The sequence below is a fragment of the Elephantulus edwardii genome, unplaced genomic scaffold (genome assembly GCF_000299155.1).
Source record: "Elephantulus edwardii isolate Elephantulus edwardi_28Jun2011 unplaced genomic scaffold, EleEdw1.0 scaffold00019, whole genome shotgun sequence".
NCBI classification, from domain to species: Eukaryota; Metazoa; Chordata; class Mammalia; order Macroscelidea; family Macroscelididae; genus Elephantulus; species Elephantulus edwardii.
Window position 1 is genome coordinate 3900062 of NW_006399769.1, and position 11734 is coordinate 3911795.

Genomic DNA, 11734 nt, shown 5'->3' on the forward strand with positions numbered 1-11734 from the left:
GTGGTGAGAATCTTTGTCTTCTTGACATTGAGCCTCAATCCATATTGTAGGCTGCAGTCCTTGACACTCTGCAGCAGGCGCTTCAGGTCCCCTTCAGTTTCAGCAAGCAGGGTAGGTATAAGAATAGGTAGGGTAAAACCACAGGGTTGCAGAGTTTGGTGGGGGATGGGGAGTGTGGAGGAAAAGGAAATGGGAAGGATCCAGGTGAAAAGAAAAGGCAATGATGGACAAGATCCAATGGTGATTAATTTTATAAAACAATGCATGTGGATGATATATAAAACACCATTTTTACAAACTTTGTAAGCAAACCATTAAAAAAATATGAGGATTTGCACATAGTGAATGATCCAGTTACATAAGATTTAGCACACAAGAGTGTAAGGACTCTAATTCTGAATGTAATAATGACCAAGGAAAATTATACTCATGGCATAAACTAGAGCTTAATTCACCATCAGAAAGTCATGGAGGAGAGGGGAAAATTTAGGTCAATAGGCTTATGACACCAACAAGCGCTATATAAGAGCAATTATCACATCTGCCATTCATCTTGGCATCCAATTCAAATGGTACCTGTACTGATATTTAAATGTCTAATGAGTATTTACCTTAACTATAAGCTTTCAGAAGGCAAAGGCTCTGTTCTAACTGCACGGTCTAACTTATAGAGTTGAGCATTTACGAACTATCCAAGTCACTTGTTCAACAAAGACTCTAACATCATACTAGAGTTATTACTATGATGGTGTAAAATGTGTTATAAACAAATGTAGAAACTTGAAACAGAGAAATTAGAATATCTATTGAAAGATAACTTTATAGCAAAAATAAAAAATACTTCGAGATTTGAAGTAAGACAAAGTTAAGTAATATTCCTGGTCTCAAACTTACATCTATAAAGTGGGAGAAAGGGGACTTCCAAAGGTAATGCAAGAACAAAATAAATTCCATGTAGGACAGCTAAAGAAATGAGGTAACGTGGCCAAAAACACATGAGAAAATATGACCACTGACTTTTTCTAAACCCATGCAGCACAGTGAAAGACTCACTTGATGACTAAAAGATTGACAGTTTGAACACACCCCATAGCTGCACAGGAGCAGTCTGGCATTTTCTCAAAAAGTTGGAAATATAAATACCATTTGACCCAGCAATTTCACTACTAGGAATACACTCTAAGGCAACCAGAGCCACAGTTCAAACAGATATATGTACACCTATGTTTATTTCTGTGTTACTCACAAAAGCAAAGATATAGAAGCAACCCAAGTACCTAACCAACACACGAATGAATAGAACAACTATGACACATTCACATGATATAATATTATGCAGCAATGAAAAACAGTGAACTCATAAAATATTACACAACCTGGGGGAGACTGGAGGACATTATGCTGAGTCAAATATCTCTGTCACAAAAGGACTAATACTGCATAACACCACTGTTAGAACATAGGACAGCCATGGGGGATTGGTGAGAGGATGGGAAGAGTGGATAGATAATGAGCACTGCAATAGAACAGATGAGAGGAAGAACTATCCAAAATGAATAAATAATTAGCCATTATATGTATAAGAACAATCCAGAATAAGGGGTGTATTGCAGGGTGGGCTGAAGGAGTGGGAGGAATTGGAGGGGTAGAAAATGTGCAACAATGAAAAGCATACTTAAAAAATAAAAAGATATTGAAAAGAGATTTTGAGAAAATCACTGGAATTTCTTTTTTAAATCTGCTACAGACATTTCAACCAAAGTTTTCACACTGACAATACAGAAAGACTACAGCTATCATTATTTGCCAAACAATGTGATAAATAGAAACTTGAAAAACTAAATGTCACTGCAGTCTAAAAAACAAAAAAACCCAAAGATAAAAACAGATGCATTAGGTGAAGCGTATGTGGAATAAGCCATGTGAATGGTACGCTCTACTCCCAACCACGAGGCAGCAAAGCTCCTTTTGGGGGAATTGTACCTGTCCTTTCCTTAGAGTCTAAACTCAGGTATTTGGACAGGAAGGTGAGCTGAGAGCCTTCCTGAAGCTCCATGGAGGAGCACTCCCATCATGGGCCCTCCAGTGCTCTTCGCCACCGGTGTGGGCAGGGCAGAGTCTAGATGGGCTCCAAGTCAGGACTCTGGAGACTTTCTGAGTGTGTGTTTATAAGATTTACTGAGCATCTACTATGAGGCACCACACAGAGTCCTACAGCCGACATGAATTAACAATTTCCTCAACTTAGGTCAAATTTTCTGAACTTGGGCTCCAAATATCTCCATTTTCAAACTGCTCAGTAGACCCAGGTCATCTCCAGATTTCTTTTCCATCTGTGATTTTCTAATATAGATGTGCTTTCCACACACTGACATTCAATTTCCTCTACTTCCAATTTACTCTAGGACATCTGTTGGTCCTCATCACAGAGGATGCACAGAAAGGTAATCAGGTGACACGGTGGAAGTATCACCATACAGCTACAGGTGACTAATGTCAGACTTGAATTAGAAGAGCAAAGCTTGTCTCACTTTATTTTTCCAGAAATCCTAACATGCCAACTCTGGTTTTCCATTCACAGACATGGTGACCAAAGACATGGTGCCCATCTGGCTCAAGTCCCATGCTGGGCATTAGGAAAACAGGACTGTGAGTTAGGTTAGGCCCTATCCCAGGGTGCACATGAGCTGTAAGCCAGCCAGACACTAAATGCTCATTACACTGAATATTGCACTAAAAGAGGAATATACACACATTTTAGGCAGAGGGCAGGGAGCTCTGGTGGCTTACTGGGAAGAAGTTGAACTGATAACCCAAAGGCACATGGATTAAATCCACCAGCTTCTCCATGGGAGAATTATGGGCAATCTCCTCTCACGTGAAAACCCACTGGAGGGTCAACTCTAAGTCAGTTCCAACTTGACAGAACATAACAAAAACAACAACAGGCAGAGGGCAGGAAGCCAGGAAAGAAAGATGGAAGATGTATAGAAAAATGTGGACATGGAGCTGTGAGACAATTGTACTCCTTGAAGTTGTAATCAACTTCTAGGACATAAGGAGTAGTATTTTGATCTAAGTGCTTGGCTTCTGGAGAAGCTAAATACAGACGCTTTACTCTCAACATCTGGTCACCTAACTAGTCACTGTCCAGCTTTCAAGGGGAAATCATTTTCTGCATCTTTTTTCTTAAAGGCTCATTTCAGCAGAAGCTCCTTTAAAGGCTTCTGCTGCCTACACGCTTCACTGTGGGGGTTAACAGTGGATACGAAACAGACGTACACAATGCTCCGAAGCCACCAATATGGAGCTACACACACGAGTAAAATAACTTATCCACCGATACCTTCCACTGGGAGAAATGACTCCCCTGTCACTCCCTGGCGAGGCTAACACACGGCTCATTTTTCGCATCTCCATCCCAATTAGCTGCATATTTTTAGCACGTGTTATGTAAGGTTCATCTGCCTGAGTTGGTTGGCTCGGGGCCTTTCCTTGCTTTCATTCAGTGGTGCATGGCCCGCGTGGTGGGATGACGAGCAGATCATGCCGAGTCTGTAAATAGCCTGCCTGAGGAGGGTGGACGGAAAGAGCTCTTGAGATGAAGTGAGGGTTTGTATTTGGCATACCAGGGCTAAATCCATCCCTTCTAAAAGGGGAAGCAAAGGAACACACAATCCCAAATTAACTGTGAGGCATATGGAAGGGCTGCTCCGCCTACAACAAGCACAATTCTAAGACAGGTGGAGTGAAGCTGCCCCAGAGAAGTCCCTGCCTTATCCAGAGGCTGAGCCCTATGGAGGGAGTTGGAGCTGCTCATGTACAAAATGCTCCAGGGCCACCATCGTCCACAGAAGACAAATCCAGCACTGCTTGTACTATGGTCTCAAGTTACAGGCCTTTCTAAGGGGGGAGAGGGGCGAGGAATGCTTATTAAGATTGTCAGCAAAAGGCAGCAAAAAGCCAAAGTGGATTTGGGGGAAGCTTGACCTACTCATCTCTGTCATTACCTCTTGCATTTCTAGGAAATATGTTCTGCCTCTCTTAGCATCAGCATCCTTGTGTTGGAAACATCCCTGGCCCCTCTTCTATACACAAGCTCCTGGTTAGTACAAACATTTTGCATCTGGCTATTAACTGGAAGGCTGATGTCTGAGTCCACCCAGTGGTGCCTGGCAATCTACTTTTGTAAGATTATAGTTATTGCAAACTTGACAGCACAGTTCTACTCAAAAGCTCACAGGGTCACCAGGAGTCAGAACTCACCCGATTGCAGTAGTGATGGCACACTGAGAAGATGCACATCTGAGTCAAGTTTTGGATAGCTCCATGGCTCTAGTGGTCTAGTGGGTAAGGAGTTGTGCTCTCAATTTGAAGGAAGGCAGTTTGAATCCACTAGCTATTCCATAGGAGAAAGATGGCCAGTCTCCTCCCATGCTATTTAAAGCTTCTGAAATCCCACTGGAGGGTCACCTCAGTCCATTCCAACTTGACAGCATGTAATAATAACTTAAGAGTCTTCCTTGAGCTAGAGAAAAGTAAAGCTGTACTGCGTTGTATATATGTTTATCTCTTTAATGGGAAGACAGATCTTCAAATACATTGAAGATCAGAGTGCCAATCCAATTCTGACTCCAAAGAGACCCTGCGGTACAAAAGTGCCCCAGAGGGCTTCCAAAGCTGGAAACTTCATGGAAGCCAACTGCCACATCTCTCATCTAAACAGAATCTGGTGGGTTTCAGCCACCAACTTAATGGTTAGTAGCTGAATGCTTTTGCTCTGTACCACTAGGGCTCCTGGGAAGACAGTAGCAATCATTATGAGAAAGATCTGAGCTGCTGCTCGGCAATTCTGATAATGACTTAGTTGTTGTTGTTTTGTTATGTGTCAAGTTGCCTGCAACTCATAGCAACCATATGTACAACAGCCCTAAACCCTGCTCCATTCTGTACCAATCTTATTGTCTCCAACACGCCTATCCCCATTACCCCAGTGTCAGAATCAGTCCATCTCATAGAGGGTCTTTCTCTCCTGCACTGTCCCTCCACCCTCCCAAGCATGATGTCCCTCTCCCTCTCCAGGGACTGGTCCTTCCTTGCAACATGTCCAAAATATGTCAGATGAAGCTTCAGAATCTATGCCTCCAAGGAGTAGCCTGGTTTCACCCTCTCCAGGATGAATGTCTTTGTTCTCCTAGCAGTTCATGATAATACACATCAGCTTGCTCAGCTCTAAACCAGCATCGATAAGCAACATTTAATAGGTCAGTGCCTGGCTAGACACTGAGCTACCATAGAAAGCTCTAAGGCTTATGGGGTGAAACGAGCCCACATTCACATGACTTTCTATATGACCTTGGGTGAAGTGTTTGCTTTAACTCTTCAAAGTGGAGCTAACAATGCCTCTTCACAACGAGGTTGTGGGGATGAAGTGGGATGATATACATGCAGATGTTCAACAAAGGGTGTGGCACGGTGAGCGAGCCAATGAGCACCGGAATCCTTCCTTTACTATGTTCAGTCCCAAGGAGATTCAGCCACATTTGCTAGTTCACCAACTATAGCTGTAATTTTTAATCTCCCTGTTATCTGACAGCAGGCTTCAAAATACACATACCAAGACCCTCAAACATACATTATCATAGATCTCAGCTGAGCTACTTGTAGTCTCATCTTTCAAAGCTCAAACTGTCCTCACAAAACCCTTTGCTGATTCTCTGGCCCACTGCAGCTTCGCCCTCTGCTGAGCATCCGAGGCTGGGCTGTCTCTGTAGTACATCTGACACTCCCTGACAGAGGCAGATGTGTGACTTAAAAGAGAAATAAAGTGTAGCTTACACTCCTTTTGAGTCTCAGCCTCTGGTTCTAAATGAAATTTGTTCTCACAATTTTGTTTAGATACAAATAAGATAAGATGGCTTGTATGAAAAAATCTTGTCCATTGTCAGTACATCTAAGTACCAGATCTCCTCCATCATCACCACTAGCTTGACTTCCAATGCCAGCACTATCACCATCACCATAACTATGACTTATCTCTACCACGACCACCACCAAACCACTGCCATCACTCTAATCACTACTGATCACCATATCACCACCACCTCCATCACCACCACCATTATATCATCATATGACCACCACTGTAACCACAGTTACCTCCTCCACCTTTTTCACTGCAACTCCCAGTACCACACGACCATTACAACCAATGCAAAATCACTAGGATGTGGGCTTTCACATAGCTCACTCATTTCATTAGTCCCCTTCTGATTTGTTAAGTAATGGAAATGGAATCACAACAGGCATTACTCTGAAGAAAGTTGTTCTGTGTGATGGTTGCTTTGGAACAAGGAGTAAATCCCTCCCCCTCCATCCCACACACACTTGGCTAGTGCCCTGGAGAAAAGGGATTCAAAATTAGCCAGCCAAGTTTCCATGCATATCCTTGTAAGCCCCAGCAAACTCAGTCACCGCTGAGCAGCAGACTGAAAATTCATGCCTGCCAACCTTGTCATCTCTCAGCATTTCTGAGTTATTTATACTGCCAGAGTCTGGGAGAAGAGATGCTAAGTCCCTCGTTTCCTGAGATGGAGAGAGAAACTGGCACAATATTCCAGAAACTCCCAACTAAAAGTGGGTGGGTCTGAGGCTTCTAGTATTCTGTCCCCCGAATTATCTCAATATGATTTTACCCACCTAAATTGTTAATTAGCCTTGCCTCCCCACTGAACCCCACTCCAGGACACCGCTAAATCTTGATCAGGATATCTACTCCAACGATGGTGATACAAAACCTTTTAGTCCCAGCGGAAAGCCTGCCTCTGGCTAGAAGGCTGCCTAGGCTTCCCCAGTCCAAGAAGGCAATCAATCAACAGCTTCCTGCCACAGACATCACAGATCCTGACACTTGGCAGGAAACCTTTCAGTGTGATCTTGCCTTAACCTAGAAGCTCCCAGAGTTCATACGACCAAGAATTTTACCTTGGGCTTGGTGCTGAGCCAGATGTGTCTTAGGTTCACTATAAATACTTACTGATGATAATAATAGATAATAAAAATGCAAGGAGATATATGCCTCAGAGCAATCTGCTTGTTTTTTAGGAAAGGGAAGGGGACAATCCTGACCTTTCAATGCAAGTCACAAGTCTCAGATGTGAGAACTGGGACATATTAGAGAACAGCCCTCAAAATCTTAGCTGCTAGAGGTCAGGAGCAGGTCCCTCCCTACTTTAACACCTTATGTGCTGATCCCTCAAGCTATAGGTTACTGCCTGTGTATCTGATGAGGATCCAGTACTCAAAATCTACAAAGAACTCTTCAAAGGAGACAACCAACTCAATTAAAACATAACAAAGGGCTTAACTACTTGTTTCCAAATATGACGTAAATGATAAACCTCAAGATGTTCAACATCACTTGTCGTTAAGTACTGTTGTTTGTCGTTTGTGACTCATAGTAAACCTATGTACCAACGCTCTGAACCCTGCTCTATTCTGGGCCAAACTCATTGTCTCTGACACACTTATCCCCCATTACACTAGTCACTGCGTTAAACCATCTCATCCAGAGTCTTCCTCTCTTGCACTGTCCGACCACCTTCCCAAGCATGATGCCCCTCTCCCAAGGACGGCTCCCTCCTTGCAACATGCCAAACAAAGCTTCAAAATCTCTGCCTCCAAGGAACATCCTGATTTCATCCTCTCTCGGATAAACCTGTTTGTTCTCCTAGCAGTCCATGGTATAGTCAATACTCTCCTCCAGCACCACAGCTAAAAGGCATCAAATCTCCTCCTAGTATCCCAATTCATTGTCCAGTTCTCTGATGTTAGCAAATAACTGCAAAGACTACAGCCTGGATCAGGTGGACCTTATTCTCCTGACTAACATGGTTGCTCTTCAGTACTCTGGAGAGGCTCCTGACAGCAGATTTTCTCAGTACTACTTGTCTTTTGATTTCTTGGATGCTGGTACCAAGAGTGTTGATTGTGGAGCCAAGCAAACTGAAGCTGTTAACAACCTCAATCATTTCACCATCCATCCTGATGCTTCCAATTGACCCAGTAGTGAGAATCTTTGTTTTCTTGATGTTGAGCTTCTATTAAATATTGAAGGCTGCAGTCCTTGACCTTCTGCAGCAAAATGTCTCAAGTCCTCCTTTTTCATTTCTGCAAGCAAGGTTTTCTCATCTGCATAACACAGGTTGTTGAGTTTTCCTCCAATCCTGATACCACATTCCTTCTCATAAAGCCCAAGCTCCCGGATGATCTATTCCACATATAGATTGAAAAGGTATGAAGACAGGATACATACCTGGCATACTCCTTTCCTGATTTTGAACCATGCAGTGTTTCCTTGCTCTGTTCTGATGACTGCCTTCTGGTCTATGTATAGGCTTCACATAAGCACAATCAAGGAATTAGTCACAGTTTGTTATGGTCCACAGTCAAATGCCTTTGCATAGTCAATGAAACCCAGACATTCCTCTGGTACTCTCTGCTTTCAGCCAAGATCTATCTAACATTAACTATAATAGTCCTAGTACCATGGACTCTTCTAAACCCAGCCTGCACAGCTGGCAGTTTTCTTCTGATGTGCTGTTCCTGTTGTTTTGAGATGATCTTCAGCAGAATCTTGCTTACATGAGATATTAATGATATTGTTTGATAATTTTCACACTTTGTTGGGTCACCTTTTTTTTTTTGAAAGGGACTATAGATCTCTTCCAGTCAGTTAGCCAGGTGGTTGTCTTCCAAATGTCTTGGCACAATTTGGAGAGCACATCCAGGGCACTGTCTGTCTGTTGAAAATATGTCCATTTCCTAGAGCCTTGTCAGTTCCTTCAGAGTAGCTCAAACTTCCTTCTTTGTCACCACAGGCTCTTGCTTATGTGTTGTTTTATTAAATTCTCTGTGTCAGCCAATTATTTTTGGTACAGTGACTCTATACTTCCTTCATCTTTTAATGTTTCCTTGATCATTTAGCATTCTGCCCACACCATCCTTAATAAGTATTGCAGCTCAAGGCTTGAATTTGTTCTTCAGTTCCTTCTGCTTAAGAAATGCCAAGCAAGTTTGGCCCTTTTGATTTTTCTGTCTCTAGCTCTTTGCACATTTCACTATAGTATTTTGCCTTGTCTTCTTGCACTGCCCTTTGAAATCTTCTCTTCAGCTCCTTAACTTCTTCATTTCCTCACTCTAGTGCAATATTCAGTTTCTTAGATCAATCTTTGTCTTTTCTTCCTCTTCTGTCATTGTATACCTTTTGTATCCTTCCTGGATGGGATCCTTGATATCGTCCTACAGTTCACCTGGTCTTCACTCATTAGTGTCAAGGCCTCAAACCTGTCTGAGATGATTCTGAAATTCAGGTGGGATAAACTCAAGGTCAAATTTTGGTTCCTGTGGGTATGATTTAACCTTCTTTAGCTTTAGTTTGGACTTTCATGTGAGAGGTTGATTGTGAAACATACCATCAGCACCTGACCTCGTTTTCACAGCTGCTATTGAGCTTTTTCAGCAATTCCTTTCAAGGAAGATGATGAATGGGGTAGGCAGGAGTGGAAAGGGATGCTGGTGGAATGGGAAAGGTCAAGACACATGCCAAGGGCGGAGAAGCAACACTCAAATCTATTGGTTACTTCTAAAATTGGGGAATGTCCTTCATCTGCTTCTTTTTATAAAATGCTTGTCTATCAGAAACTGTTCTAAAGTTGAGCATTCAAATTAAGATAGACTAGGAAGAAGGATAAAATAAATGGCCTTTAAAAGCCCTGTGTACAATAGAACATCACTTAGTAGACTAGAAAACTGAGGCTGAGCCCTCAAATATGGAAACACAAAGAAGAAGAAACAGTGGTAAACAGACACTAGAGATTGGAAGGAATGTAGAATGTGGAAGCATGAAAGTAAGAAAATTGGACACTTAAATGGAATGAAAACTGACATACTAGGTATTGGCAAAATGAGATGGATTGGCATGGGACATTTTGAATCAGATGATCATACGCTCTACTATGCCAGAGATAAAAGATGTGAAAATACGGGGTTGCTTTCACAGTTAAAAAAAGTAATTTCTAGATCCACCTTAAAGTATAATGTTATGACAGAAAAATATCCATATGTATAGGAGGAAGTCCAGTGAATACCACTATCATTCAAATATATGAACCAACAACCAGAGACAAAGAGGAGGAAATAGATTTCTACCAATTTCTTCAGTCAAAAACTGACTGAACATGCAATTCAGATACATTAATAATAATGAGTGACTGGAATGCAAAAGTTGGGAACAGGGAAGAAGGATCAATAGTCAGAACACATGGACTTAGTGATAGAAATTATGCTAGAGAAAGAAAGATAGAATTCAGTACAATCAATGATTTATTCATTGCAAATACCTTTTACATTAGTCCTTGTTATTAGGTGCCAGTGAGTCAAGTACAACTCATAGCGACCTTATGAACAACAGATCTGAACCCTGTTCTATCCTGTGCCAGTCTCACACTTCCTGACACAGAAGAGCCCACTGCAGCAGTCACCCTGTCAATCCACCTGGTTGAGGGTCATCCTCTCTTTTGTTGACCCTCCAACTTTCCCAGGATCATGTCTTCATCTAAGGAATAGCCCCTCATAACACCATGCCCAATAGGATGCGATGTGAAGCTTCATCATTCTTGCCTCCAAAGAGCATTCCAGCTGCACCCTCTCCAAAACATATCTGTTTGCTCTCCTGGCTGTCCAAGGGATGTTCAGTGCTCTTCTCCAACACCACAGCGCAAAGGCAACAATTCTTCTGTTATCCTTATTCATCATCCAGCTTTCATGCATAGCAAATAATTGGAAAGATATGGACTGAACCAGATGCACCTTAGTCCTCATAATGATACCATTGTTTCTCAATAATTTTGAGAGGTTCCCTAACTCATTTTCCCAGTACAAATCAAACTGATAAATGCCACTTTATACCCATGAAGGTTCCACTAATAAAACAGTAAGAATAAATATAAGGAAAAAAATCTTAAAAAATAGAAGAAAAAAATTCAAATTATTAAATAAATACATTCAAGGATAGAGAAAAATTAAAACTTTCATATGTCACTGGTAGGAATATAAAATCGTGGTATAAAGAGTTTGTCATTTTCTCAATGGGTTAACAAATTTATCATATGAGCCAGCAATTCCATTTTGAGGCTTATATACTATAGAATTTAAAACAGATATCCAAACACTTGTACACCAGTGTCAACAGTTGCACTATTCAAAAATAACCAAGAGTTGAGACAAATTAAATGCTCAGTGTCAGATGGATGAATAAAAAATGTGATCTATTCATGAATATTATTTCTGTCAGAAATTGAATTAGTCAGCCATAAAAAGGAATAAAGTACAAATAGATGCTATGACACAGCTAAACCTTGAAAATATTGTTCTAAGTCAAAGAATCTAGTTTTTTGTTGTTTTTTTTTAAAGTATTCCAGTTTAGAACTCCTTAGGAAAACTATAGATATGGGAGTAGATTCGTGTTTCTAGAGGTGAGAAGGGATGGTGTATGTATAAATAATTACAGTAAGTTCAAAGTTACACTTACTGGTGATAAAAATGTTCTAAAATTTATCATGATAATGGCTGTGTAGCCAGGAAATTTAAAAAACGTATTGCCGTGGGAATGTCTGCTGTTAGGGACCTCTCCTGGATACTGAAGAGCAATGGTGTCACTCTGGAGACTAAGGTG

General features: G+C 41.4%; 1 protein-coding gene across 1 annotated transcript in view; it reads right to left on the reverse strand.

The window, feature by feature from the left end:
- The window catches only part of PRKCE (protein kinase C, epsilon), a 762004-nt gene that overhangs the window by 334567 nt on the left and 415703 nt on the right, over positions 1 to 11734 (reverse strand). The gene's annotated exons all lie outside the window — the stretch shown is intronic.